The 27,587-nt window shown below is 37.0% G+C and overlaps 1 protein-coding gene and 1 non-coding gene across 51 annotated transcripts in view; both read left to right on the top strand.

Annotated features, from left to right (window-relative positions):
- Positions 1–27,587, top strand: part of NUMB (NUMB endocytic adaptor protein) — a 183,545-nt gene that overhangs the window by 27,469 nt on the left and 128,489 nt on the right. For 26 of the 50 annotated variants that reach the window (XM_070593812.1, XM_070593793.1, XM_070593810.1 and 23 more), the window contains exon 2: positions 9,209–9,342. The exons of 21 other annotated variants lie outside the window; for them this stretch is intronic. The gene's annotated coding sequence lies outside the window, so the exon portion shown is untranslated. Of the gene's footprint in view, positions 1–9,208; positions 9,343–15,829; positions 16,067–27,587 lie in introns of those variants that run through there. 3 more of the 50 variants (XM_070593798.1, XM_070593790.1, XM_070593776.1) reach the window with 1 other exon arrangement.
- On the top strand, positions 17,239–17,345 carry LOC139079509 (U6 spliceosomal RNA). The gene has a single exon (XR_011533203.1). It is a non-coding gene; the product is annotated as a U6 spliceosomal RNA (small nuclear RNA).

The following is a 27,587-nucleotide window of genomic DNA, read 5'->3' as shown; positions in this document are numbered from 1 at the left end:
AAATGGGTTAGGTTTCATCATTACATTCAGCTTAATGCTGTCATAAAAACAAGGGCTGTCTGGAGGCCACGCTGGGACCTAGCCCTTGTTGGAGTCACTGGTTCTCAATGGGGTCAGTACCTGCCCTATGAGGTGTTTGAATCTTTGAGGGTGTACTTTTGGTTACCACAATGATGAGGGCGGGGTGAGTGCAGCATGAGCATTCCGTGAACAGGAGCCAAGAATGCCATACATCCCACAAGGTATGAGACAGTTCTGCATGACTTTTGAATATTTCCCCATACCTTCTTGTAGGTGAAAATCCTGTTTGTCCCTATCTCATCCTAATTCTGTTTTACATTTAAACACAAAGTAGTTTTTTTTTTTTTTTGAGGAAGATTAGCCCTGACCTAACTACTGCCAATCCTTCTCTTTTTGCTGAGGAAGACTGGCCCTGGGCTAACATCCATGCCCATCTTCCTCTGCTTTATACGTGGGACAGCTACCATAGCATGGCTTTTGCCAAGTGGTGCCGTGTCTGCACCCGGGATCCGAACCGGCGAGCCCCAGGCCGCCGAGAAGCGGAATGTGTGAAGTTAACCGCTGTGCCACTGGGCCGGCCCCCACAAAGTATTTTTTTGCATGATTTTGATAGATACTGAATTTTCTAGGAATGCAACTACTGAGTAAATTGAGGGCAAATTGTGCTTTCTTTTGTCCAGAACTTTAACTGTTTCAGAAAATCATATTACCAGTGGCATTGCCCATTATGGTTTCTGATTTTTCAATACAACTCATTTGTTCAGTACAACTGTCATGTTCATGGAGTTTCTATGTATAGGTCCAAGTGTCTACTTCCTTAATAATATGAATTCTAGGATGGTTATTCCTGAGTATTTACATACTAAAATATATTATTAAAAATTACTTTTTCTCTGTTATATTACCCTAGGCATTATCTTGATTTTTAAAAATCGAAGATAGGTGAGTTACCTACTTGCATTTCATTTCAGGTTTCTGCTCTTAAAACAAAACACTTTGATTTTAGTGGGTTTTCAGGCGGAAGCCTATATTTAACGGAAGTTTATGTTGCCTCTCCAGGGAGAGAAAGGAGGTCCATGTTGATCTTTGTTACAGGTGTCTATCCTTCTTCTCCTCTTCCCTTTCCTTCCCTCCCCTCCCCTTCCACTCTCCCTCCCTATTTTGTTTTCCCTTACCCTTGTGAAATATTTGATACATAGACAAGAATATAGTACTGTATATGTAAGTAATGAAACACATAAAACCAATACCTGTGAACCCACCACACAGCTAAAGAAATAGAACATTACCAATATTATTGATGTATTTCTCCTTGATTTCCATTCACCTGTCTCTCTACTAGGGATAAAACTATTCAGAATTTTGTTTTGGTTTTGTTTATTTATCTTTCCCTTCCTTTTCTTTTAAGTTTAACACATTTGTATGTATTTCAAAATTATATTGTTTAGTTTTGCTTATTTTCTTTTAGTTTTTTTTGAGGAAGATTAGCCCTGAGCTAACATCTGCCACCAATCCTCCTCTTTTTGCTGAGGAAGACTGGCCCTGAGTTAACATCCATGCCCATCTTCCTCTACTTTATACGTGGGACGCCTGCCACAGCATGGCTTGCCAAGTGGTGCCATGTCTGCACCCGGGATCCAAACCAGGGAACCCTGGGCTGCCGAAGTGGAATGTTCAATCTTAACCACTGTGCCACCAGGTCGGCCCCAGTTTTGCTTATTTTTTAACTATAAAAATGGAACTATACTGTATATATTCTTATTTGCTTTGGCTAATCAATGTTATATTTTTAAGATTCATCCATATTGATGTGTGTAACTGTGGTTCATTTTCTCAGATATATGTATTAATTGTGTGACTATACCACAGTTTATCTTTTCTCCTAAAGATGGACGTTTGTTGTTTTCCATTTTGTTGGTATTTCAAACATATTCTTATGTCTCCAGGTGCACATGTACAAGCATTTCTCTATAACAGTGAATTTTAAATATTTTTGGTGGTGACCGTCCTATACACATACATACATACACAGAGTTGAAAGAAAAATGAGAATCAGTATTCACCCTTCCTACATGTGATGCAGTCATCTTTTCCATTCTGTTTCTCTCTTTCTCTTTAAGTGCTGATTGTGACCTAAATGATTTCACAGTTGACTATCACAGTTCAAGATAGTTGTCGTCGTTTCCTTTGGAGAGCAGGTGTATTGACCTGGCTTTTGCTTGCTTTTAGTGTGTGTCAGAGGGCAGCATCTCATGAGGTGAGAATGCACCTGGCTAAGCAGGAGCACTGCTCTCACACCTGGAAACATCTGGTTCTTGAGCTCAATGATGTTTCAGCAAGAACTAAATTTGGATTCAGCCCTTGAGTACCTGCCACTCCTTGATGGAATGAATTCCCTAGGTGTGCCCTAACTAAATATTTTGAGTTATGCCAGAGTCACGCCATTCTCTGAGGATGCAAGGGACAGGATGGCATTACTTGTGGTTTTCTATTCTTGATATTTACTTTGATGTCAAACTTATCTCCCCCTTTTACTTACTTTGACCGTAAACTGTGTATTCTTGAGGGCTCAGATCTCCATAGCTTATTCTTCAGTTTTCTGGTAGTTTTCTAATGTGCATATTCAGGTATTTCAGATGTTTCCTCTTGAATTCTTCATTTTTCTACATTCTACTAGATAGCTTGAATTTTTTGCCAAAGAGGAAAAGAGTTAATTTATGTGAGAATTTATTTGACTTTAATCATAAGTAATTGTAAAGTTAGGCAAAGTAGCTACATGTTTTAACTCTGATTCAATATCTAGTTATTAGAATATGTATGCAAACGGTAATTTCCAGAGCTATGCTTTGAATCTCAGAAGAGAATATTTGCCCTTGGTACTATGTATTCCTGATAACTTGTGTAGGGGGTCCTGAATAATAGGACTAAGAACAGGAATAACTAAGGTAGTGTTTTATTTATTTATTTATTTATTTTTACAAAATCTCACTTTTTATGAACATGGGACCCTATAAACAAACACAATGTTCCTTGCAGTCTAGAAGTTGTTACGGTTTGCATTGTTGTTGTTTTTTAATTGTGGTAAAATACACATAACATAAAATTTACTGTTTTAATCTTTTTTTTTTTTTGAGGAAGATTAGCCCTGAGCTAACATCTGCTGCCAATCCTCCTCTTTTTGCTGAGGAAGACTGGCCCTAAGCTAACATCTGTGCCCATTTTCCTCTACTTTATATGTGGGACGCCTGCCACAGCATGGCTTGCCAAGCAGTGCCATGTCCGCGCCCGGGATATGGGCCAGTGAACCCTGGGCTGCCAAAGCGGAATGTGCGCACTTAACTGCTGCGCCACTGGGCTCGTCCCGTTTTAATCATTTTTAAGTGTACAGTTCACTGGCATTCACTACATACACATTGTTGTGCAACCATCAACACCATCCAGCTCCAAAACTTTATCTTTTCATGATGAAAGTCTGTACCCGTTAAATAGTAACTCCCCATTTGCCCCTCCCCCCAGTCCATGGCAACCACCATTCTACTTTCTGTCTCTGTGAATTTGACTACTCTGAATAGCTCATCTACATGGAATCATACACTATTTGTCCTTGTGTGTGTGTGTGTTAACTTAGATATGTGGGATGTGGTAGATGGGAGGAGAGAAATGATACGCTAACTCCATGAGATATTCTAGTATTTGCTTGCTCTAAAAATTTCTTGCATTGTGTGTCATTATTAGAGGTTATTGAAGCAGATGTTGCTTCAGTTGGTATTCTGCTGTTTGCCTTTGTAGCCACTTTTGCCTTTTCTAGTGCCTAAATCACATTCCTGAGACCTTCGATTACTTTTAATCTCTGTTTGCTCTTCTCTATCCTGTCCCTAATGGTTTTTTGTGTTTTCCTTACTTTTATTTTCTTTTCCATTTGTTTCTTTTCTCTGTTTCAACTCGAGCTAGATAAGGATTGAAAGCACTTATTTCTTCTGGTTTTTTAGAAATTGATGATACCATGTAGTCTTTAATTTTTATGTACAGATTCTTTCTAGCAGTATGTACACTTCTTTAAGCTCTGAGTGCACAACTCTTCTGCACAGTTGAGTTTGCTAGCTACTTGGATAATAGTGTATAGGTAGAGGAAGTATTATTGTCATTTGACCTGAAATATAATATTAATAATGATATGAGAAAAATGTTGCTGAGCCTTATGAACTTAATAGTGGACCTGCCTTGTGCCCTTGATGAAGTCATTTAAAGTGGCATATGTTTCATTTTGTAAATTTAGATGATCTCATACTTTAGTTTCCCTTTCCTTAAGTAGAATTTTGCTTACATAGCAAATGGAAGAGCCAAAAATTTAAGAGTTGGAGGACTTTAGGGATCATCTGGTGTCTGTTTTGTTCACTCTATAAAAATTTTCCTGGCACTGTTTTGGTCTTGAGGATACAGTGAAATCTTTGGTTTCATGGAGCTTACAATCTTTTATGAAAAGTAAGTTGTTAAGAAACTGTGTAATCTTACTTAAAGATACCTCACTTCATTTTGCTGAGTCTTAACATGCTCAAAAGAAAAAGAATCAGGTCTCCTATATGCCAGATAGGAGATGAGGAAGAGGAAGAGCCCCTGAATGAGTGAGCTAGGACAGTGCCTCTCAAAATTTTCTATGTGTGTGCATCACCTGAGTTTCATGTTAAAATGCAGATTCTGGTTCAGGAGGTCTGAGGTAGGGCCTGAGATTCTGCATTTCTTTCTTTCTTTCTTTCTTTTTTTTTTTTGAGGAAGATTAGCCCTGAGCTAACTGCTGACAATCCTCCTCTTTTTGCTGAGGAAGACTGGCCCTGAGCTAACATCCATGCCCATCTTCCTCTACTTTATATCTGGGATGCCTAACCACAGCATGGCATGTCAAGTGGTGCCATGTCCGCACCTGGGATCTGAAGCGGCAAACTCCGGGCCGCTGAAGCGGAACGTGCACATTTAAGTGCTGTGCCACCGGGCCAGTCCCTGCATTTCTAACAATGCTTCCAGGTGATGCCTGTGCTACTAGTCTGAACCACACTTTGAATAGCAAGGAATTAGTATATAATTAAGAGAAAAGAATAGAATAGTTTTGTGAATTCACAATGCTAGTGTTTCCACTTGTGTTTTCAGAAATTTATATTTTTTCCTTTCTGGTAGTATTTAGAAATAATCCATATTCATATTTCCTCTTTAATATAGCACCTGCCCACTGCATTCTGAAGATATTGGGAAATTACTGCTAACATCCATAATTTGTTATGGCTCCTTGGTTACTGTCATTGGAATATTGGTTTCCTTGAAAATAGTTAGAAATAGTAAGAATACTTTTAGTTTATTATGCTGTTATGGAGGCAGAAAGATGTGAAATGTAATCATGGAGAAAAACTAAATGTAACTTTAATTATATTGGCTCATTATGATCAAATACACATCAAGTGTTTTCACTAGGAACATGCCCAATGCGATTTCTGGCATATTTGAAAAGCATTTGCTACAGCTATGGTTATTTCTCTGGTTTTGTTTTTTTTTTTGGTATTTAGTATGACTGAAAGTAAAACATCAAAAGCATTATAGTCCATTCTAGAATCAAGTCAATAAAGAAATGAAGTAAAACACATTGTTGGCTAAAAATACATTTTGCAAATTACATCTGAAGTTGTTTTGTTAGAGCCTCTATTGGAAATGAAATTCAGCTGTTCTTATTCTGTGGGGTTTTTAAAATATAATTATCTGAGAGTAGATGTCCATACAAAATAACTTTATTATGTCTTTCAATTTTTAACTCATTTGTCCTTTAGGACCTTTCCTATATATTCTGAAAACTCAAGATAGTAGTACCTAGAATTAAAGTAAATGAAAAAGAAATTGCAGATAAACTTAACATTGAGATAATTAAATTTAAAAGAGTGAAATTCGGCTGTGACTTACTAATATTACATCACCACATTGGTGTGTGGGACATTTGAGGGCGGGGACTGTTTCCTATATGCGTGTTTAGCACACATATTAAAGGACTCTGTTCTGTTTTTAAAAAAAAAAATCATTGGGAGCACATGTTCCTAGTTCTGGTAAAATCTTTTTTTGTTTTGTTTTGAGGAGATTAGAACTGAGCTAACATCTGCCGCCAATGCTCCTCTTTTTGCTGAGGAAGATTGGCCCTGAGCTAACATCTGTGCCCATCTTCCTCTACTTTATATATGGGACACCTGCCACAGCATGGCTTGGTAAGTGGTGTGTAGGTCTGTGCCTGTGATTTGAACTGGTGGACCCTGGGCTGCTGAAGTGGAGCACAGGAACTTAACCAATACACCACTGGGCTGGCCCCTGGTAAAATATTTTTTTTTAAAAACAATGTTATTTAGTTGAGTAAAAATTAAAAAGAGGGCTCTGGGGTCAACACAGCTTGAATTTTGTTTTTTTTTTAAATCCCAGCCCTACCTCTTAGTAGTTTTGTGATACTGGAAGTAACTTGACTTCTCTGTGCCTCAGCTTTCCTAGTTAGAAAATAATAATAGTCCATTTCATAAGGGGGTTGTTGTCAGGATTAAGTGAGATAATCCATCTAGAAGAGTTTTTCGCAAATAGTACTCAATAAATGCTAGCTGCTGCTAGTCTTCCTATTCAGGAACACCACTACAGTAGTCCTCCCTTATCCAGGAGGGATATGTTCCAAGACTCTCAGTGGATGCCTGAAACCTCAGATAGTACCGAGCTCTATATGTATATACTATGTTTTTTTCCTATACATACGTACATATTATAAAGTTTAATTTATAAATTAGGCCAGTAAGAGATTAACAATAATAACTTCTCTTTGGCATGTCTGAATTGGCAGTGTCACAACTCTTACGCTTTGGGGCCATTATTAAGTAAAATAAGGGTTTCTTGAACACAAGCACTACAATACTACAACAGTGATCTGATAACCAAGATGACTACTGAGTGGTAGTGGTGGATAGGTAGTGTATACAGTGTGGATACACTGGGCAAACGGATGATTCACATCCCAGGCAGGACGGAGTGAGACAGTGCAAGATTCTGTCACACTACTTAGAATGGCATGCAACTTAAAACTTATAAATTATTTACTTCTGGAATTTTCCCTTTAGTATTTTCAGACCACAATTGACTGTGGGTAACTGAAGCTGTGAAATGTGAAACTGTGAATAAGGGAGAACTACTGTATTGCATTGTCTGTAATGAAGTGATTTTCCTTTTTAAAACAGGCATGCGTATCCAAATTCCAGAATGACAAGTTTGAGTGCTTAAAATATACACTTAAAATTAGTTTTGAATAAAAATCTTAAGAATTTTTACTTTCAGTTACTATAACTTTAATTCCTGTAAGAAAAGAGAAGCCATACATTCATTCATTCAATCATTTTTTTCTAATAAACTATTTATCGATACCTGCTGTTTATACGGCATTGTACTAGGTGCTAGGAATATAAAATGCCGCAAACTTGGTTGTGCTTGTTAGTTGCTTAGAGACTAGTGGAGTAAGGTACCGCTGAATGTAAATCAGTACCGTAAATAATACTTTTGTGCCAGATTATTAATACATGATACGTTTTATCCTGTCTTTTGGAAGTTGTAGAAGCCAAACTTTTTGGTGGATTAGCCCTTTATTTTTAGCATCTTACTATTTACCACGACTCTGTGGTATCTGTAATCATTCCTGTTTTGCAAATAAGGAAATTGAGGTTCAAAGAGGTTAAGTAATTTCTCATACAATGACAAAACTCACTCCAAAATCCTCTCTTAATTTTAATATTCATTCTACTCTTCTACCTCCTGTATGTCATAAGGTGCAAAATCTCTGTTAGAAGACTTAACCCATTATATTGTATTTGAGGTTTGTGTGTCTGTTTCCCTATTAGATTGGGAGCTTTTTTAGAGCAGGGACTAGTCATATTTGTTTTTGGGGCCCCCAGCAACTAGTAGAGTACCTGTCACATATTAGGTACCTAATAAATATTAGTTGAGCAGTGAATAAATATGTAGAATTTTAGAAGTAGAAGGAATTTTAGAGCTCATGTAAATCACAGACACTAGAATTTCTAAAACAATTTTAGATTGTTTACATAGCGCTATAGCTTTTTTCTTTTTGAGGAAGATTAGCCCTGAGCTAACATCTGCCAATCCTCCTCTTTTTGTTGGGGAAGACTGGCACTGAGCTAACATCCATGCCCATCTTCCTCTACTTTATATGTGGGACGCCTACCACAGCATGGCTTGCCAAGTGGCGCCATGTCCTCACCCGGGATCCGAACCAGCAAACCCTGGGCCGCCAACGTGGAACGTGCGCACTTAACCACTGCACCACTGGGCCGGCCCCTGACTATAGATTTTTATTTAAACTCTAGGATATTTAAAAAACAACTGGTATTGTCTATCACATCATCTCATAAAAGAAGACATTTTAACACCAAGAAAAGTAGGAAGAACAATCTCATAGCACAATTGGTAACTTTACGCCTGGTTTTTGGGTCATGGCTGGCACCTGTTCCAGGGTTAGATTTCAGGAACCATTATCTAATACAACGCTCACCTTTTAGAGATGATGATCTGAGTCCAGAGAAGCATCAGACTTCTTACAGCAAGGCAGAATGATGACTGAGTTTAGAACCCAGGTCTTCTGATTCCCTGCCCCAAATTTCAGTCCTGTCCCCTCAATCTTCATCACATGATGAGACTTACGCACAGAGAATTTGTGCCTTAGTTAAGGTCATATAGGTAGTAAGAAGAAGACCTGAGACTTGAATTCCCATTACCCAACTCCGTTTTCAGTGAAACCTGTGCATTCACTTCCATGTAATCTTAACCTACTCTGTCAGCCCCCATTCAGTTGTAGAGATGGCATTATAAGTGAATGAAAGGAAATGTTTATCTTTAACACTTTTTTTTGTTTTGAGAAAGATTAGCCCTGAGCTAACTGCTGCCAATCCTCCTCTTTTTGCTGAGGAATGCTGGCCCTGAGCTAACATCCATGCCCATCTTCCTCTGCTTTCTATGTGGGACGCCTACCACAGCATGGCGTGCCAAGTGGTGCCATGTCCGCACCTGGGATCCAAACCGGTGAACCTTGGGCCGCCAAGAAGCGGAATGTGCGAACTTAACCACTGCGTCACCGAGCTGGCCCCTCTTTAACACTTTCTTCCCTTGAAAATTTCAGATTTGGGGCTTAAGAAACTTCTTTCAGGGAGGAGAGCAAGTGCAGCTGCTGTTGGAACCCAAGATCTTGATCCACATCCATAGATTGGAATATTGGTGGGCCAGCAGCCATCCTCAGACCCTCACTTAGGACAGGTAAGTGAAAGAGATAGTAAGGATAAGAAAAGCAGAATGAATGCTAATGTTTTTCCTTCCTCTTTCTCCCTAGATGCAAACAGTTGACTGCCTTTAAAAATTTAAACCTTGGGCCGGCCCGGTGGTGCAGCGGTTAAGTGCGCACGTTCCACTTCTCGGTGGCCCAGGGTTTACCGGTTCAGATCCCAGGTGCGGACCATAGCATCGCTTGGCAAAAGCCATGCTGTGGTAGGTGTCCCATGTGTAAAGTAGAGGAAGATGGACATGGATGTTAGCTCAGGGCCAGTCTTCCTCAGCAAAAAGAGGAGGATTGGCAGTAGTTAGTTCAGGGCTAATCTTCCTCAAAAAAAAAAAAAAAATTTTTAACCATTATCCTGGTAAAAACAAAGCATTTGGAATCTTAAGTGAGGCAAAACATTTTCTTGATTGTAAAATATATGTCAAAATGTTAACAGTGGTGCAACTTAGGGTAATTAAAATTTTTTCTTTTTTTCATGCATTTTCCAAATTGTATTTATCAGCTTGTGTTAGTTATCTATTGTTGCATAACAAACCACTTCACACTTAGTGGTTTAAAACATACCAATCATTTATTTTGCTCATGTATCTGCAATTTGGGCAAGGCTTGCTTGGTGGGGACAGCTTATCTCTGTTAACATGTGGTGTGAGGTGGGTAACTGAAATAGTGGGGGTGGCTGGAATCCTTTGAAGGCTTGCTCACTCATATGTCTGGTGGTTATTGCTGGCTGTTGGCAGGGACCACAGCCTGGGCTGTCAGCCAGAACACCTACACATGACCTCTCCTTTTGGCTGCTTGGCTTCCTCACAGCATGGTGGCTGGTTTCAGAGAGAGAGAGCAAGGCAAAGTTGCGTGGCATATTTGACTTAGCTTTGGAAATCATATAGTGTTACTCTGCTCTCTTTTATTGGTTGTGGTAGTCATAAAGGTCTACCCAGGTTCAGAGGAGAGGGTGAACATAGACCCCACCACTTGAAGGGACAAGTATCAACATCATGTTATAAGAAGAGTATATGGGATGGAATCTGCTGTTGTAGCCATCTTTAGAAAGTATAATCTGCCACAGTTTGTGTTACTTTTAAGATAAAGAATATAAATAATGTGTGTATATATGAAAAAGAGGAATATTTGCAGGAAATTATGGTTTATGAGTCCAATAAAAATTTTGTGTGCTCTTGTCTAGTGGAGTGTGTTATTAAAAGTAAGATGCCTAAACAGAAAGAAGTGAAATAGATTTTGGATTTTCTTTTGTATCAACAAAGCAGCATACTGTTGTAATCAAAAGTAGAGACAAAAATTTAGAAAGAATGCAAAGTAAGATTTGTAGTTTGGGTTTTTGGAGAAAATGCTAGTCATTTTAGTTCAAAGTCTACTTTTTTTCTTGTTTTAATAATTTGGAAATTATTTGGAAAATTGGTTTCCAATATAATTGTTTTGACAAACTAGTGCCAATATTATCATAAGTGTTGTTTGTTTTGTCTGTCTGCTTTTAAAGAAAACTATGAAATCTTTTTCAGGATTGCACAATTCTGTACAAAATTATGCCTTCTAAATTTCTGGTAAATATTTAAATTTTTTTCAGTTGGACAAGAAAAGTTGCAAAGTTGTAGAGTATTTGGATGTCCTATTGATGCCACTGATCAATTGCATAAATTGCCTGTGACAGGTTTGAATATAGCTGATACTCTATTTCTGGATGTAATGGAATATTTTCAGATAATCCTCTAAACACTACATGGGAATATTGGTCCATTCACTATAGCTGGGAAATAAGCTCTAAGGAGCATCTCATTATCTCTTAGACCCAGAAGATGTCTTACTGTCTAGGTACTTTCCCATTCCTAGGTGATTTACATCATAATGAGCCTGACTGTACAGACTTGGTGCAGTACTATTCCCCCACTACTGACAGGTAGATATTCTAAGTGGAAAATGACTGAACCAGCTATTGTGACAATGGAGGTAATCTCAGAAGTTTGCTCTCAATTGTGAATAATCAGAATTGACTGAGTTTGTGAAACAGTATATTTTAGTTCAAAAGGTACAGTAACTGGGAAATTTTTGGCATTTAAAAACAAGATAAGATGTTTTCTGGTAGACGTAGATTGGGAATAGGGATTATAGGTAGTGTAAAATAGTCTATCTTAACAACAAATATATGCATATATATATATATATATAAACGTATATAAAACCTTTAAGCAATTAACTTGCCTCCTTTTTTGTTTTAAGCATTTTTTTAGCCCACTTTTGCTTTTAAGAAGTATGAGTAGGTGAGTTGCTGATAATATCTTTTCCAGGTTTATTGAATGCTGTATTTTGCCTCCATTCTGCAAGACCTGTGCATGAAGGGATAAAAATCCCTTAAGTGAGTGAAATACTGCTTTTTGACTAAAGCTAAGACAAACATCAGTAAAAACTCCTAAAACACCCTATAGAAATTGCATATATGGTAGTGTTTAGTCTATGACACTTTCTTCAATCCATGGAAGGAGTTAAATGAAAGGATGTCTTAGAAAGAAGAATGACTATGCAAGTATTCTTTTAAAATGCAGAAAGATGGGCCGTCTCAGTGGCGCAGTGGTTAAGTGCGCATGTTCCGCTTTGGTGGCGCGGGGTTCCCAGGTTCGGATCCCGGGTGCGGACATGGCTCTGCTTGGCAAGCCGTGCTGTGGTAGGCGTCCCACGTATAAAGTAGAGGAAGATGGCCATGGATGTTAGCTCAGGGCCAGTCTTCCTCAGCAAAAAGAGGAGGATTGGCAGCAGATGTTAGCTCAGGGCTAATCTTCCTCAAAAAAAAAAAAGAAGAAGAAGAATTGTGGAAGGCAGAAATTATGTTTTTAGGGGGTTAATGGTTCTCCTACTTACCTTATTTTTTGGTGAGATTCTTATTTCTAACATATAATGATTCTCAGTTGAAAAATGGCATTCAGTTCACGCTTATATAGCTTTTTGGCAAAACAGAAGTTGTGTGACTTTCTTCTGGTACCCCTCCCCCATTATGTATGAAATGTTTAACAAAAGTGTTTAATATTTGTGGTAAGGAAGTGATTGGCATAGTATAAAATTTACCATATTAACCATTTTTAAGTGTACAATTCAGTAGTATTAAGTACATTCCCATTGTTGTATAGCCAGTCTCCAGAACTCTTCATCTTGCAAAACCGAAATTCAATACCAATTAAACAGCAACTCCCTATTTCCTCCTCCCTCCATCCCCTGGAAACCAGCATTCTGGTACTTTCTGTCTATGAATTTGACTACTCTCAGTATCCTGTAAAAGTGGTCTCATACAGTGTTTGTCTTTTTGTGACTGGCTTATTTCACTTAGCATAATATCCTCAAGGATCATACTTGTCATAGCATGTGTCAGAATTTCCTTTATTTTTTAAGGCCAAATTGTATTCCATTGTATGTATATACCACATTTTGTTTATCCATTCATCCTTCGATGGACACCTGGGTTGCTTCTACCTTTTGGCTATTGCAAATAATGCTGCTGTGCACATTGGTGTGAAAATATCTCTTTGAGCCCCTCTTTTCAGTTCTTTTGGGTGTATACCCCAAAGTGGAATTGCTGAATCATAGAGTAATTCTATGTTTAGTTTTTGAGTAACTGCCATAATGTTTTCTATAGTGGCTGCACCATTTTACATCCTTACCAACAGTGCAGAGGAGTTCCAGTTTCTCCACTTTCTCACCAAAACTTGTTACTTTTTGTTTTTATTTTTTCAATAATAGCCATCCTAATGGGTGTGAGGTGGTATCTCATTGTGGTTTTGATTTATATTTGCCTAATGACTAGTGATGTTGAGCATCTGAGCATCTTCCTATGCTTGTTGACCGTTGAAGTTTTTAATTTTAATGTAGTCCAATTTCTCTGTTTTTACTTTTGTTGCATTTGCTTTTGGTGTCATATCCAAGGAATCATTCCCAAATCCAGTGTCATAAAGCTTTCCCCCTATATTTTTTTCTAAGAGCTTTATAGTTTTAGGTCTTACATTTAAGTCTGATCCATTTTGGATTAATTTTTGTATATGGTGTGAGGTAAGAGCCCAGCATCATTCTCTTGCATGTGGATATCCAGTTGTCTCAGCACCGTTTGTTGAAGAGATTATTCTTTCCCTCACTGAATGGTCTTAGCACCCTTGTGAAAATCAATTGGCCATAGATGTTCGGGTTTATTTCTGGACTTTCAATTCTATTGCATTGATCTGTATGTCTATCCGTATATCATTACCATACTGTTTTGATTACTGTAGCTTTGTAGTTAAGTTTTAAAATGAGGAAGTGCAAATGTTCTAACTTTGTTCCTTTTTGAGATAGTTTTGTCTATTTGAGACCCCCTTGAGATTCCATATGAATTTCAGGATTGGCTTTTCTGTTTCTGCAATAAAGGCTGTTGGAATTTTGGTAGGGATTGCATTGAATCTGTGAATTGCTTTGGGTAGTAGTACCATCTTAACAACATTAAGTTTTCTAATCTGTGAACATGCAATGTCTTTCCATTTATTTAGGTCCTCTTTAATTTCTTTCAGCCATGCTTTGTAGTTTTTGGTGTACAAGTCTTGCATCTCCTTTGTTGAATTTATTCCTAGGTATTTTATTCTTTTGGATGCTATTATAAATGGCATTGTTTTCTTAATTTCCTATTTGGATATTTTATTTCTTATATATAGAAATACTACTGATTTTGTATGTTGATCTTGTACCCTACAAATTTTGCTGATTTGGGGGCTGGCCTCGTAGGCCGAGTGGTTAGGTTCGCGCACTCCGCTTTGGGGGCCTAGGGTTTTGCCGATGCAGATCCTGGGCCGTGGACATGGTGCCGCTCATCGGGCCATGCTGGGGCAGCGTCCCACATGCCACAACTAGAAGAACCCACAACTAAAAATCCACAACTACGTACTGGGGTGCTTTGGGGAGAAAAAGGAAAAGTAAAATCTTAAAAAAAAAATTTGCTGATTTTGATTATGAGCACTAGTAGTTTGTTTTGGTGTGTGTATTCCTTGTTTTTTTCTATATATAGAATCATGTCACCTGAGAATAGAGAGTTTTACTACTTCTTTTCTGATTTGGATTTCTTTTATTTTTCTTAATTCTCTAGCTAGAATGTCTAGTACAATATTGAATAGAGTTTTTTTTTTTTAAAGATCGACACCTGATCTAACATTTGTTACCAGTCTTCTTTTTTTTCTTCTTTTTCTCCTCCTCACTAGATCTCCCCAGTATAAAGTTGTATATTCTAGTTGTAGGTCCTTCTGGCTCTGGTATGTGGGACACCGCCTCAGCATGGCTTTGATGAGCTATGCCAGGTCCATGCCCAGGATCCAAACCAGCAAAACCCTGGACCGCTGAAGCAGAGTGTACAAACTTACCCACTTGGCCATGGGGCTGGCCCCAGGATGTTTTTTTTTTAAAAGCTTGGCACCTGAGCTGATGTCTGTTGCCAATGTTCTTTTTTTTTTTCCTTCTTCTCCCTAAAGCCCCCCAGTACATAATTGTATATTCTAGTCGTAGGTCCTTCTAGTTGTGGTATGTGGGATGCTGCCTCAGCATGGCCTGCTGCACAGTGCCATGTCCACGCCAAGGATCTGAACTGGCAAAAACCTGGACCACCGAATTGGAGCCCACGAACTTAACCACTCGGCCCCAGGGCCAGCCCCAGGACGTTTTCTTTTTTTAATGCTTAACTGTTCACAGTGTTTAATAGAGCTAGGTTATGTTCTGCGTTTTACCAAGGAGAGCTCTTGCCTTTTGACACATGTGATAATGTTTCACATTATATGAAAAACTAACTTTCCCTTTTTATCAATCAGTGAATTAGAAATTCTGCATATTATAAATAGCTTAATCATTCATAGTGACAGGGCTTTTTTATATCAGTAGAGAGATAAATTTATCTTGGTTTTTACCTGATTATAGTATATTTAAAACAATTTTTTTTTTGAGGAAGATTAGCCCTGAGCTAAGTACTGCCAATCCTCCTCTTTTTGCTGAGGAAGACTGGCCGTGAGCTAACATCCATGCCCATCTTTCTCTATTTTATACATGGGATGCCTACCACAGCATGGCATGCCAAGTGGTGCCATGTCCACACCCGGGATCCGAACCAGCAAACCCCGGGCCGCCGAGAAGCACAATGTGTGAACTTAACTGCTGCACCACCTAAAAATGTTTCAAAAAAATGTTAACTTCTGAGAGAGTTTGAATGTTTACTAATTCCAAGTTACTTTTGCAAATTGAGCAATTTGTCTCAGAGGATTGACAGTAAAAACTTCACGACATGAGTCCCTGTTTATGAACAGGGCACAGATGGTATGTTAATCAGTAAACATTAACATTAGGTAGTGACCTAAGGATATGAGAAATGAACAGATGAAGAAAGTTATTGAGATCTGATTGAAAGAAAGTTATACTGTCATTAATGGAGATATTTTTCAGAGATGTTTCTCTTTTATCCTCTAGCTATGGAAGAGAGAGCTTATTCGTTAACTCACAATCTCTGAGAACTGCTTAAATGTACAAGAAGGTGAATCCTAAGAACCTTTTCTGACTACAGAAGGAAGTCAGAGCTCTCTCTCCCACTGGGATAATTTAATCTTTGGAAAAGGGAGGCTTTGAGAATTTTGACATCTTTGAATCTCTTGAGAGTCTTAAAACTGGATAAACTTCCGGAAAGTCCAGTTCCGACAACTGTTAAAGGTAAATTAGAAAATTCAATGCTCAGTGAAACCAGGGTTAGAATGAACAGTGAGGGATGAGTTAAAGATTAACAGGGTATTTTGATATTGACATTGCTTTAAATTGTATCCCATCCTTTTGAATATAATGTTAATAATAGTTAATATTTATTAAAAAGTTCTGTTTCACAGAAAAACATGATCAAATGAAAAATGTGTTATTTTCTGAGTCCATTAACCATATGAGGAAAACCTGGTTATTCATATAAAACTTTACCACTTCCAGCAAGTTGCACTTTATCTGATTTGTGACACATTGATTAAGAAGGAAATAAAGGAGAACAGAGGCTTGGGCACCTTGCAAAGTTAAGTCTGTAAAGTGATGACAATGCCATAAGAAGGAATTTCCCAGAGCTTAGGGTACTCTGTTAAAATTAACTCCTTTGCCAGAGCAAAACTGTATTGATTAGGCCCGGTCTTTGGAATTTTAAGATTAATATGAATATTGTCATTTATTAGTGTAAGACATACGTGCTATATATGTAATCTAGAATGATGTTTGATGTGGGTAATGAAATAACCTTACTCTGCCTTTTAACTTTAAGAAGGTCCTCCTCTTTGCATTCTCACTGTCACCATCTTACATTTAGGTGTCTGTGGTGTCTTTCAACTGTCAAATAGGCCCCCTAACCAGGCTTTTTACTTTCAGCTATTTTCTAGTCCATTAGGAACTTACTTTGCATAGATATCTGCATTAAGATATTCACATTATATTTAATTTTTGTTTTTAAGCAGTTTTATTGACAATTTATATACTATAAAATTCACTTGTAAGTGTACAGAACAGTGATTTTTCATAAATTTACAAAGTTGTACAACAACCGTCACCACAGTTCAGTTTTAGAACATTTTTGTCACTCCCCAAAAATCCCTTGTGCCCATTTTCAGTCAATTCCTGTTCCTAACCCCAACCTCAGGTGATCACTAATTACTTTCTGTCTTTAAAAATTTGCTTTTTCTAGAAATTTCATATAAATAGAATCATACAATATGTAGTCTTGTGTCTGGCTTCTTTCACTTGGCTTAATATTTTTGAGGTTCATCCATATTGTAGCATGTATCAGTATTGCTTTTTTTATTGTTGAATAGTATTCCATTGTATGGATATATACCATGTTTTAAAAATTCATTCATGTGTTCGCTTCGGCAGCACATATACTAAAATTGGAACGATACAGAGAAGATTAGCATGGCCCCTGCGCAAGGATGACACGCAAATTCGTGAAGCATTCCATATTTTTGAATAAACAACTGGGACTTCATCAGACTAAAGAGCTTCTTCAAGGCAAGGGAAAACAGGATTGACACAAAAAAACAACCCACCAGTTGGGAAAAAATATTTACAAGTTATTTATCTGACAAAGGCTTAATCTCCATAATATATAAAGAACTCACACAGCTCAACAACAAAAAAATCAAACAACCCAATCAAAAAATGGGCAGGGGACATGAACAGACATTTCTCCAAAGAAGATATATGGATGGCCAATAGACACATGAAAAGATGCTCATCATCACTAATCATCAGGGAAATGCAAATGAAATCTACACTAAGATATCACCTTACACCTGTTAGAATGGCAAAAATATCCAAAACAAAAAGTGACAAATGTTGGAGAGGTTGTGGAGAAAAAGGAACCCTTATACACTGTTGGTGGGATTGCACACTGGTGTAGCCACTATGGAAAACAGTATGGAGATTTCTCAAAAAATTAAAAATAGAAATACCTTATGACCCAGCCATCCCACTACTGGGTATCTATCCAAAGAACTTGAAATCAGCAATTCCAAAAGTCCCATGCACCCCTATGTTCATTGCAACATTATTTACAATAGCCAAGACGTGGAAGCAACCTAAGTGCCCATCAACTGATGATTGGATAAAGAAGATATGGTGTATATATATATATACAATGGAATACTACTCAGCCATAAAAAAGGATAAAATCATCCCATTCACAACATGGATGGACCTTGAGGGTATTATGTTAAGTGAAATAAGCCAGATAGAGAAAGACGAACTCTGTATGACTCCACTCATAGGTGGAAGTTAAACATATAGACAAAGAGAACTGATTGGTGGTTACCAGGGGGAAGGGGGGGGGTGGGGAGTGGGCACAAAGGGTGAAGTGGTACACCTACAACATGACTAACAATTATGTACAACTGGAATTTCACAAGGTTGTAAACTATCATAATCTTAATAAAAAGTTAAAAAAAAATTCGTTCATCAGTTCGTGGACATTTGGATTGTTTCTATTTTTTGGCTGTTATTGTATTTATCATCTCATCCTTTAAACATTTTCTACTTTGTATGTATTTAATATAATATGTGACCATAGTAGTGTCTAAATGTGTAATATACATAGATTGAGGGATATGCTCAAAACTTTTTAGTAATAGGGTACAGGATCAAAAAAGTCTGGCAGTTGCTGTTCTAGCCCAGAACAGTCAGAAAACCATCAGAATTATCCTTAAGTCAAATGTCTGATGGTACCACTCATAATTATGTTCTACTACCTGTGAAATAAGTTAAATTTCTTAATGTGGTATTTAAGGAGCTCTCCATTATAGACCTAAACTTTTGATCTGCTTTGTAGCTACCACTTCAGTCTTACAGCTCAGTGCTTCATTTTAGATTATTCTCACCAAATTCTTTGTAGTTCCTTCACTACATGATGTTCTTCTGCCTTTGAGCTTCTGCCCACTGTTCCCTTTGTCTAGAATGCTGTTTCCTGCCCACCTTGCCCTCCTCGGGGAACTGTGATATATTATTTAAGCTCCAGCTGAATCACTTCTCTGAATTACTCCCTGGCTTATCCAAGTCAATTTAGTCACTTCATCTTCTGCAACACTTCTGTATCTAGTACGTGCCTTTATTATAGCAGCTCTCAAACTAAATTGTAGTTATTTATTAGTGTGTCTGCATTCTTTACTAGACTTCTATCTCCTTGAGGACAAGAAATGGGCCTTATTCATCCAAAATTTCTTGGATAAATGAATGGGTAGTAGCCTCATGAGTGAGGCGCTTGTATGACCTTGAGAGAGTGCCTTCTTCAATTTTGTGCTCTAGGCATCTCAGTTGCCTCATCCTAGTTTCTGCCATGCTTATATCTGATAAAGCTAGACTAGATTCCCCTGGCCTGTAACTGGACCTGATAAGCTTTAGATTGGCTGTAGATTGGCCATTTTCCTTTCTATTTTTAACACCTGATGTCACAGGAAAAAATCTTCATTAGGAGACTTTTAATATATTTAGACTGAAAATTGGAGATCAGTTTTCCCTTCATTTTTCTTATATCACACACTGGATACTATATTTGGTACATAATAGGAGTTTAATTAAGGTCTGGAAAATGTAATAGTAATAATAATAGCTGAGAGTGATTGAGTTTTTACTGTGTTCCAAGTACTGCTCTAAGTCCTTTATGTGTATTAATTCATTTAATCCTCATACTTAGTTCATAAGGTAGGAACTTTTGTTATCTTCATTTGGCAGCTGAGGAAACTGAAGCTCAAATCTCCCTATAAGTAAAGGGGCTCTGATTCAAACCCAAGCAAAATCTGCTTCCAGAGCCAGCCCACTTAACCACTCTTCTGCAGTAGAGCATAGGAAAAGGTTTAATTTTTCATATAGATAGGGTGATCTTTTTTTTATAGTTTTCAGGTAAGATAAATAGATAATCCTCTTAGAGTAAGTCAGTCTTTTAGTGGCACAATTTGACCATCTTATAATTAAATGTTAGGAATGATTATTCTTCTAGACTCGGCTTAGAAATTAGCTTCCCCAGGAAGCTTCTGGGTTTTTTTTACCCTCTGTTCTCTAGCCCTCTTTAAAGAATTTAAATACACTTAGGGTGTTTTGTGTTTTTCTCTATATAGACCAAACTACTTAAGGGACAAGGCTTAGCTTTTTATCCCAATGGTTGATACAAAGTTACTGCTCAATAAATCTAAGTTGAATGAATAAATTGGTGAGTTTGGTATTGTTACCCCAGTCCTCTCATCCTAAATTCAATGCTTCTACCTGGTTTAAACATTACCCCTGCCCTAGATGTTTTTTCCCTCTGCCAGAAGTTACCTTTTGTACTAATAATTCCTGTAGGATATTTTATGTATAGTGATTTCTTCCTTCTATTATGTGTACTTCTGTTATTTGTATGTTTCATATTATACTACAGGCTTGTTCCTGCTATTTTCCATAATATTTTATGTGGCTTGTGACTTACACAGAAAAAGTATTGAGTAAAATATTTTTGTTTTTTGCTTGTTTTTTATTTTTTGCTGAGGAAGGTTCACCCTGAGCTAACGTCCATGCCAGTCTTCTTCTATTTTTTAGTATGTGGGCTGCCAACACAGCATGGCCGCTAACAAAGTGGTGTAGGTCAGCACCCAGGAACTGAAGTGAAGCGTGCTGAACTTAACCACTAGGCTACTGGGCTGGCCCAAGTAGATATTTCTTGAATGAATAAAAATTATCATCGATAAGAAAGACTTTAGCAGTTTCTCAGTGGCTATTGGTGTATTTTTAGTTCATTGTGAGCCAGGAGTTCTCAAAACAGTTACCTGTCTGAAATTTGGCATCTGTGTTAATTTTGTGGAAGTATAACAACCTTGTATATTATTAAAACAATTATTTTATGGCTCTAAGGATTACATGAAAATGCATCTAAAAGCCTTGCAGAGTGCTTGATATATATAAATGTTACTTAATGTTAACAATAGTGATGTCAATGCAAATAATCAATACACAGTCTATACATAAGAAAGATAGAGTGATATTTAATTGAGCTAAGGGGAAGTACTGTGTTCCGCAAGGAGGAAGGTTCTCTGGGGAAGCATAGTTTACAGCCTGGCTGTATACTCTTTCAGAACAAAGAACATACATCAAACATGACAGGAATATAATTTTTTTCTCCCCAAAGTCTCAAAGAGATGTTTTGCCGCAGTTTAGCACATACACAGCAGGTCAGCTTGACCATTCTCTGGGAATAAAAGCTTATCTTCAAAGAAGTACTGGTGTTGGTGTTAGAGAGAGAGACATTACATCCCTATCTTCAGAGAGTGCATTCTTTGTTTTGGGAAAATGTTTGAAGCGGATGTACAATGCATGTTTGATGGACTATAAGTCAAGTTGCTCTGGGAAACACAAGTTTTAGGCCAAATCAGATTTAAACCAGAATGACTTCTCCATATACCTCAATATGTGAAAACAACTTCTTCTTATTTTCATCAGTGATAACCAACAATGAATTTGATTTATTAACCAGTTGTACCCACCAACCTTAGTTTGTTCAATGAAATTTAGAAATGTATCAGTGTCCCTATTTGAGAAAAATCAGTATTTGAATTCTGAGTTTACTAGGAAATTAAAGTAGAGGGGTAGCCGTTCCCTTTATGAAATATTTTTTAAATGTTTAACATTTTTTCCCGGTTATAAAAATATACATAATTATTGTGAATATAATTACCTTTGTGAGAGCTAGGATTTTTGTTTATCCCCTTGTCAGTACTGTGTCCCCATTACCTGGAAAAGTGCTTAAATGCTAACTCTGCTGCTTACCAAGCCTTATTACCTTGGGAAGTTTACTTAATTGTTCTAAGCCTGTTTCCTCATCTTGAAATGGGGAGAATAGAACATAATACCTACTTTTAATGGTCGTTAAGATTAAATGAAATAATGTGTGAAATTGCCTGGCCTATTGTGTGTTTCTTTTAATAATTAAAATCTACTTGGGCCGGCCTAGTGGCGTAGTGGTTAAGTTCATGCACTCTGCTTCAGCAGCCTGGGGTTCATGGGTTCGGATCCTGGGCACGGACCTACACACCACTCATCAAACCATGCTGTGGCAGCGTCTCACATATGAAGTGGAGGAAGATTGGCACAGATTAGCTCAGGGACACTCTCCCTCCAGCAAAAAGAGGAAGATTAGCAATAGATGTTAGCTAAGGGCCACTCTTCCTCACCAAAAAAATAAAAGTAAATAAGTAAAATCTACTTGAAAGAAGATATAGTTTAGGTTACACTTTTTCTTTTTAAAAATGTATAATTGTGTACTTCTCCCCTTGGTATGATATTCCTGTATCCAGATATGATCAAGATTTGGGTAATTTCTTGTTAGATGCAGAATTGTTAACTTTTTCTGAATCATTTAGAAATTTAGCTTCCCTCCCCATTTTCTAAGTAAAGTCTTGCCTTTTTTTTTTTTAATGTGATACCTCAGTATGTAGTGTGAGATTAGAAGTAGTTTTGTTTTTTAAAAAGGGCATTAAGGATTTGGAAAGGATAGTAGCAATTGTTAATGGAAAGGCTTCAGGACAGTCAGGCATGTTGAGACTTCTGTCCTATTAGAAGTACTCTTAGAGATGTTTCTTCATAAGACTCTTCTAAAGCCTGCTGATAGTTGGATCAGGGGCACAGAGGAAGAAGGCTCTTGGTATTGAGCCATTTTCGGAGTTTAAGATTTTCATTAGTAAACAGAATGAGTGATATCAGAAATCCTAAGGAGAACAGGACAGGCAGGGTTAGAGGAGCTGAAAAAGAACTTTTTCTTAGTGGTCCTGCCAATGGTGACATTGGGTTCCCTTAATAATAGCAATACCAACTGCCATTTACTGCGCATTTATTTTGTAGCAAATACTATGTTGAGCCATTTGTATACTTTCTTACTTAATCCTTATGAAGTAGTTGGTTTTACAGATGAGACAATCTATGAAGCCTAGATTGGTTAAATGATTTTGAAAGCCAGAATGAGAATCAAATCCAGGATTGTTTAATTCCAGATGCTCCACGTAATCTTTTCACTGCCCATAGTCTTGATTTGGGTACCTTTTACTTGTAGTTAACTGTCTGTATTTTTTAGCCCAAGAGAGCGAAGTTAAATTGGACTTCTGGGAGGGTAGAGGGGAAGATCGATTCTATCGTCACTTTGTATGCGTGTTTTGTAGTATGGAATTGTATATCTATAAGAAACTTGTGGGCATGCAATAATTGATAGCATCACAGCTGTGTGTTTAAAGTTGAAGGCAATTATTTCAGTTCAGGTTAATCCCATTTTAAAGGATCAATTTTAATTGTCTTATCCTAACAAGTTATATCTAAGTTCCCTTGTGTTCTATTTGCTTGTAAAGCAATGAGGGAACTAAATTATAACATTATTCCTTTCCCTTTTAAAGGAAGCTTTGTTTATAAAAAAGGATTAAGAAATTGTCCTCTTTTTACATGTTACTTCTTCAATTTTTTGTGAAAAGTAATGATGTCATTATTTTTGTAGATTTTGACTCATAAACAAAACTACTAAGCCCAGAAACTTACTGAAAGTTTTGATGTAGCTCAAGGTTAGTTCTTTAATTTGTAACATTTTATTTCGAAGATCTTTTAATAGTTAAAGTTCAATTCAACAAATTTTTACTAATCAACTTAGTGTAATGTTGAGGTAGGTAGGAGATGGGAGCCAAGCTTCATGCTCTTAAAGAATTTAAAATTGATTAGGAGAGACAGAACTTATAAGTAACACACTGTCTTTTTTTATAGTTATTTACAATTACTTCTCGAGTTCCTAGGTGAGAAATGTTCTTTGTTACTTGCTTCCTGAAAGAGGATATGGTGTTTGAGCTGCGTCCTGAAGATTGGGTAGGATTTTAGGTAAATTGGAGTCTGAAAAGAGGTCATTCTATGTAGAGGGGTTGGTTAAAGGTGAGGAAGAAGAATGGTAGGTGCCTCTTGTTCATTAGTGAGATGAATGTTTTCTGAATTTTTTTGACTGGATATATTCAAATAGTTTGTGTTTTTCTTGAAAATATTAAAATAGAAGAGAGAGAAAAAGAGTATATTTTAATTCAAAGGCATTGAAATTTTTTCCATTACTTTAATTTTGGTTGTTTTATTTTTCAGTTCTAAAATTTCTCTCTCAGGATTGTTAGAAGGATTGCAGATTATATATGTACAGTGTACCCATGTAGGCTCTTAGTAAAAGGCATCTGCTCCTGCTATTTTTAGTTATTATTTCTGTATTTTGGGATCCACATAATAGGTGGGGAATCAGTCCCTGAATTTACTTTAGAAATTTATGTGAGGTTCACTTGGTGATAAGAAGGATATTGTTGACTAGTAGTGAAATTTTTCATTGGTTCACAAAAATTGGTCAGCTGCAGAAACTGGAGGCTGTTACTGTAGGAAACAAAAAGACTTTTAAATTTAGTTGTGAAGGTGAGTTTGGTCATGCAAGATGAAATGTGGCTTGAATTTTGCAACCTTGATATAATGGTAATGCTGTAAATCTCACTAATTTTTTGCTCAACACTTTTTAAGATTTAAACATATTTGTAAATGTAGTTTGTAAGTGCTGACTGTTGTATAATATTCCATGCTATATGCATTTCTACATTTTACTTATGCATTTTTCTAATAATGGATTTCCAGGTGTGGCTTGAAAACTGCTAACACAAATAGTACTGCTGTAAACTTCCTTATGCCATCCTCTATTGACCTAAGTAAAGGTTTCTCTGTAATATATACTGAGGAAAGGAATTGCTGATGTGTGTGGTCCATACACATACTTATTTTCACTAAATATTGCCAGATTGTTTTCCAGAATGGTTGCCCAGTTTATGCTCCCACCAGCAGTATATTAGGGTTCCCATTTCTTTAAATCCTTGCCAGCATTTGGTCTTATCCATCTGTTTAGTCTTGTCAGTCTGATGGGTATAAAGTAAAGTTTTAATTTACATTTCTCTGATTGAGAGTGAGGTTGGGCGTGTCTTTATTTCCTTGATACCATTTGGGCTTTCCCTGTGTGTTGACTGAAAAATTTACCCAAATAATACATATTTTTTGTAGATATTTTTGAAAATACAAATAGGCAAATATAAAAAGATCATCTATAATATCCCAATCCTGAGATAAGTGCTATTAACGTTGGCTGTATCTTTCTGATCTTTAATTAATAAACATAGGAATTTATATACACACACACAAGTATGTATTTTTGTTTATTAATAAGATCATATACACAGTTTTGTAACTTACACTTTTCATTTCACAATAATTTATGACCATTTTCCCATGTTGGAAATTTTCCTGTATCACCATATGATAGGTGTATATCATTCCATTTTATGGCTTTAAGTTATTTAATCTTCTGTTAGGGGACATTTATGCTATTTTTGGTTTTTCTCTCATTAACAATACTTTGGTGAAATGTTAATCAAGCCTACATTTTGATGAGGGAAGGCTAGAGGGATTATACTCTTGCTCCCTTTGTGAAACTGGGTTTATAGTAAGTTGCAAGCTGTCTCATTCTGTTTTCCGCTTGAATTCTAGGGTAGCTATTAATGCAAAGATTTCCCAGTTGGGCCTTATCCGTCTCTCTCTTTTTGCACTTTGGCAAGGTCGTGTTAGCATAGAAGGATAGTGCAAGAGTGGACTTCTGCATTTAAAAAAGTTTAAAAGACCTGCATTTAAGTATCACTGTCCCCTCTGATAGAGGGTCTGCTAAATTTCAGCTATAGAGAACTCTAATCTAAATTAATAACTTCATTTTATTTTTCAGAATGTTAATAGCTTTTTATTATAAAAGTAAGAATGTTTATAAAACAATTAAGAAAATATAGAAAACCATAAAGAAAATAAAATTCCCATAATCCTTCTACTCAAAGATAACTGCTATTACCATTTTGCCTTATATTCTTTTAGATATTTTTCTAGGTGGTCTGCTTCAGCCAACTAGCACTGGCTCGCCAGAGCCAATAATTAAGGAATTATGCAAGCCCAAATCATTAGTTTAATATTAGTTATCGTGGGAATAGTTACACCATAGCAATTGGCAAATGCTACAAATCACAGCTTCCCCCTCCCTGCCCAATTCTGCCCTGAGCCTGTTTATCAGCACACTACTGCATATATACATTATATCAATAAGTATAGATCTACTTCATTTTTTAATGGCTTCATAGAAGTCTAATGTATAAATCAGTGGTTCTCAGTGTGGTCCTTGGACCAGCAGTATCAGTGTTACCTGGGAATTTGTTAGAAATGCAACTTCTTGGCCTCTACCCAGACCTACAGAATCAGAAACTCTTCCTTTGGGGCCCAGCAGTCTATAGTCTTACAAGCTCTTTGGGTGATTCTGATGCACATTAAAGCTTGAGAACCACTGGTGTAGATGTACCATAAATTATCTGATTGGTCTGATGATTTCTGCATAATAAATTCCTGGATATATGTTCATTTAAAAGTCTTTAGATGCGTATTGCCAAATTGTATTCTAAAAAGGCTGTACTAATTTCCATTCCCACCTGAAGTCTACATCAATTTCATTTTAGGTTCTTTTTCCATATAGAGAAAAAGAGCTATGTCAAAGGTCTTTTTTAGTTGTGTCTGTATCCATTTATCCATCCTAGAACTCAGTTCACCCGTATTGTCTTGAACAGTATTTTAATATTATTAACACTTTAAAAAGAAGACATTTGAGACAGAAAAAGCTATGCCTTGCTTGCAGAACACACCTAGCATCGTGTGTGGCTATACCTGTAAATACCTACTTCTAATCCCTGTATGAATAATTAGACCATGTTTCTTTCCTCACTTCTGGCACATTACATCATTCTGAAACACCACTTTAAAATGTATTAAGACCTGCTTGCTGTGAAAGTTGCTACTGATGATGCCAAGCTATTAGAAGGGGGATAAAGATCCGGGCAAGAACTTGTGACTTTTCTTGGCTCCTATGGACAAAAACCTGGAAGTACTTTATTTTAAAGACTGCTTTAAGATTAGGAGCCAGAATTTACAAGTATTGGTGAAAAGAAGGATTATTTAGGCAGGTTTGCCATATTTCATTGGCCCTGATTATTGGTACCAGTGTTTCATAATTTTGAACTTTTATTAAAGAAAAGTTGCAAACACTAGAACTGGCCTTTATCCCAACCTTCATCCTTCAGTGCCTTTTTCTCCCTAGAATGAGTGCTTTGACCGAAACTGTTAAATTTATGATGGCATTAATGGAGTCTGCCAAATTGCCAAACTTCCAGATTTATACAGCCTCAAAAATGATTTGATTAATTATTTAATGCCTTAATTAAGCATTCAGTAATTTTGTTCTTATTGATATCTCCAAAGTTTACGTTGTTCACTAGAAAATTAGTTCTCAGAGATACTGCTCTGTAAGAAATGATGAGTTGAAATGATAGCCCCCTTATTCTTTTATGTTTCATCTTAGCTTCCGCTACAGTGTGGTAGCTTGGATAACTACTTAGCCTTAGTCAAATCACCTAATTTCTTTCTGCCTCCGTTTTTTTATGTACAAAATTGAGCTACTGATATTCATCTCATAAGATTATTATCAAGATTAAATGCAGGGGCCAGCCCTGTGGCTGAGTGGTCAAGTTTGCGCGCTCTGCTTCGGCAGCCCAGGGTTTCCCTGGTTTGAATCCTGGGCGCGGACATGGCACCACACATCAGGTGACGCTGAGGCGGCATCCCA

This window comes from Equus przewalskii, chromosome 25 (assembly GCF_037783145.1).
Source record: "Equus przewalskii isolate Varuska chromosome 25, EquPr2, whole genome shotgun sequence".
Taxonomy (NCBI): domain Eukaryota; kingdom Metazoa; phylum Chordata; class Mammalia; order Perissodactyla; family Equidae; genus Equus; species Equus przewalskii.
This window is presented reverse-complemented; position numbering and strand designations above follow the sequence as displayed.